The 3,818-nt window shown below is 35.4% G+C and overlaps 1 long non-coding RNA gene across 1 annotated transcript; it reads right to left on the minus strand.

Moving 5' to 3' along the window:
• Positions 1 to 637: 637 nt before the first annotated feature.
• Positions 638 to 3,336, minus strand: LOC145801927 (uncharacterized). Its single transcript, XR_014343820.1, has 3 exons — positions 3,112 to 3,336; positions 2,170 to 2,208; positions 638 to 908 (listed from the first exon to the last, which is right to left on the minus strand). It is a non-coding gene; the product is annotated as an uncharacterized LOC145801927 (long non-coding RNA).
• Positions 3,337 to 3,818: the final 482 nt, after the last annotated feature.

Here is a 3,818-nt window from a genome sequence, read left to right on the forward strand (position 1 = left end):
GCCTAAAGTATTCACCTGGTAAGCTCTGATACCAAGTTCTAACGCCCCCAAATAATAATAACAGATAATCCCATAAAGTGCGCTAATTATGTAGAAACTAATAAGATTCATTCTTTCATTAATTCATTTGATAATCATTACAAAAGATACCACATGCATCATACATTCACAAATCTTAGATTCTGAATCTATAGCATGTGACACAATGCGATATACAAGAAATGAAAAGAAATTCGGAAAGGTTCGTGCCTTAGTGGCTACATATTTCCAAGACAATGCTTGGTTACAACAAAAGTAGGTTAAGCCCAAAATAAGTAAAAAGCTCAAGGCTTGTACAAAAGATATTTACAATAAAAGAAAAATAAAATGAGTCTTTAGCTCCACGATCCTCCTAAGCTAAGTCCTTGGCGAAGGCATACCATCAACACTTGAAAGTTGATTTCTATGTAGGGTGTGCTAAAGCCCAGTATAGAATACTTGAACACACTGTATGTGTCACGCCCCAAACTCGCCCCTAAATGTTCGGGCATGACCTATACAGAAACGGACACTTAACCTGCTATACGTAATATATGGGGCCTTGGCGGAAGCACTAAAATTTAACATAATAATAAACTCCATTGAGCTACCTCTAATATGCCAGGATCACATGCATCATATACATTATAATAACCAGTCACAGGCCAAAATTATACTGTGAGCATCAGTCATATAGATATACATATACAGCCCCAGCCCTAAGATTGGGCATATGCAAAAACATTGAAGTCATGTACATTTAACCTTAAATGAGTAATCAAAAAAAAACAAGACAATGTCTTAACAAAGCTTCACAAAACTGAGTGATCTCGCTTAGTGCCTGGACTCGTAAAGGTTAACAAAAGGGGACGAACGTCCTGGTTGGTTACCTACAGGAACAGACATACGGAGGGTGAGCCAAGCTCAGTGAATAGTAATACATAAATAAAATACTGCTTAACTTGAAACATTGTATAATAGAAATACACATGGATTCGTAACATCTCAATATTTATTGAACCATAAATTGTGTCTAATATGCTTTGGAAATAAGTGAGGATAGACATACGAACTAAATGCAACTTTTCAAATGTTCCTGAAAATGGGTCTCCGCTCGAGCGGACCATGCAATTTCTGAAATTCTACAATGCCAAGTAAAGTTCCAACCTGGTATTCAAAGCTTCAAACATGTACTTTCGTATACTAATGCAGCATTCACAATGCGAGTCTGAATCTGTTCTTATTCATTATAGACTTAGATCTTATCATGAAACATATTGGCTTGAATATAATGGTTTGGATTAATATCCTTGTATAATGTGGCACAAACCCTTAATCATGGTGGCACGAAGCCCATTAACATAGTGACGCAAGGCCCTTAGATACTTACCAAGCTTCAAAACATATACTTACTAAGCTTCAAAACACATACTTACTAAGCTTCAGAACATATACCTATCAATCTTTAAACATATGCTTACCAAACTTTAAAACATATACTTATCAATCTTTAAAACATATGCTTACCAAACTTTAAAACATATACTTAAGCATACAATGCAAAGTCCACAGGATTTGTCTGAGTCTGTTTCACTTTATAGGCCCTTTCTTGAAACATATCAGCTTGAACATAATGGTTGGCTTAAAGCCCTTGAATGGTGTGGCATAAGCCCTTAAACATTGGTATAAAGCCCTTGGAAGGTGGCATAAAGCCCTTGAAAGGTGGCTTAAAGCCCTTAAACATTGGCATAAAGCCCTTGCAAATTGGCATAAAGAATGCCCTTGTAAATTGGCGTTAAGCCCTTGTAAATTGGCATTAAGAATGCCCTTGTAAATTCTTGTATGAACTCAAGAGGTGTCTCACACGGATTCTAGAGGTGGCTCACGTCGTAGCACTTAGTTCCGTGTAGCACTTTGTTTTATATCATAACAACTTATATTGAATGGCCGTAGGCCCAGAGTCTTATAGAATGAAGGTATTTTATCTTTCCCATTTCTTTCTTTACATACTTGGAACATCCTTGAACATTAACATACATACTTGAAACATTAACATAGTTGCATACTTGAAACATTAACATGGTTACGTAAACGAAATGCTAATGAAAATCATTAGCCATATGTAAAGCAGATATTGATACTACTACTCACAGTGCTATAACGGAGTGCTTGTCCTTCTCAGGTTATGCCCTACACATGTAAACAACTTATACATTAAGGGCATCAAACACAAATTCCAGAAATACTAGAGGGTTAAGCACGTAAAACAGAGCAAACAATATTTTGCAGCATGAAGTTTCAAACCTACTTCTCCAACTCAATATATATATATATATATATAAAAGATTACTAGTCTTACAAAATACATTATGGAATTTATACCCATTCCTCTTCTATTCAAAAAAAGAAAGGATTTTTATGAACATTTCCATGTTCCCCAAAACTCCTTAAATTTCTAGTGTTTCCACTAAAAACCAAACATTTCCCCATCCCCATAAGAAATCCTATTAAATCGTTCTCTTGATTTAATAATTAAGCAAGCCCACAAATATTTAGTAAAATGATTTGAGATTAAACTCATTCTTGAAAACTTCACATTTTAGGCCACAAAAAGTAATATCAACATAGTCAATACCATCCCACATAATCATCACAATTCAACATATCTCAAAAGGAATTCTTAAATTCCATTTCAACATTCCATAATCGAATTTATATCATCCACATTATCAATAAATCTTTTCCCCTAAATTTCCCCTAAATTTCCCCTTTATTAAAACATAATTCACAATGCATTTAACAAAGCTCAATCGCAAAGTTTAAACATAATTTTCAAACATAACCAAATTCCAATTAAATTTGAACACATCTAATTCAACCTACCACTTTCATGATTCAACTATCAATTTGGGCCAAATCATGGATTATCATCAAAAATCAACCTAGGGTTTTTAAGAAATCCACAAATTTCAAATAAAATTTTAAATCTTCTTAACCCATTACTTTTTATTTCAAATCTTCCCATTTATTAGGCACCCTAGGTCCATAACCCATAAACCATACTCTAAACCCCATAATAGAATCCCAACATACCTCAAAAATTTTGAAATTCCATTCGGTAGAAAGTGGTGATCTCCTCTTATTCTCCATCCTTGATGCAAGATCCATGGTTGATTTGTTGAGAAAAGTGGAGGAAATCAAGGTTTTGGGAGCTAGGGTTTCGGACATGGAAGAGGGAAGAAGAAGAGAGGAAAAGAAAATCTAAGAAATGACTCAAAAATCACGTTTTTGAGCTGCTGCCCCGCACATCGCCGCACGTGCGCCGCATTTCCCGCACGTGCGGTCCAGTTTTCAGCACAGATATGAAAACTTCAAATAGGCGTAACTCTCTCATCCGGACTCCGTTTAAGGTCATTCTTGTGTCCAAATTGTAACCCCGGCAATAAGCTTTCCAATGGTTCTAACCTCACATCCAAATTCTAAATGTGGAAAAAGAAAAGGGCAAAAGAGTAACAGCTGATCGTGAGCGATTTGGCCGAATTAAAGTTTTTGGTCCAATCTTACCTCACCATCATATTACCACCACAATCAATACCCCAAAATAAAATAGGGAGGTTCCAAATACACTAATAAAAATGCCACAGATATAAATCACTTTTCACAGAAAGCAAGTAAATACACAGAATAACAGATCGAAAACATACTAGAAACAGATATGAGGGTCGGGTTATTACAGTATGAGACTTAACAAAGTCATATGGTGAATGCATATGCACAAGTCATATGGTGAATGCATATGC

Source organism: Camellia sinensis, chromosome 11 (genome assembly GCF_055761805.1).
Source record: "Camellia sinensis isolate YWXY chromosome 11, ASM5576180v1, whole genome shotgun sequence".
Taxonomy (NCBI): domain Eukaryota; kingdom Viridiplantae; phylum Streptophyta; class Magnoliopsida; order Ericales; family Theaceae; genus Camellia; species Camellia sinensis.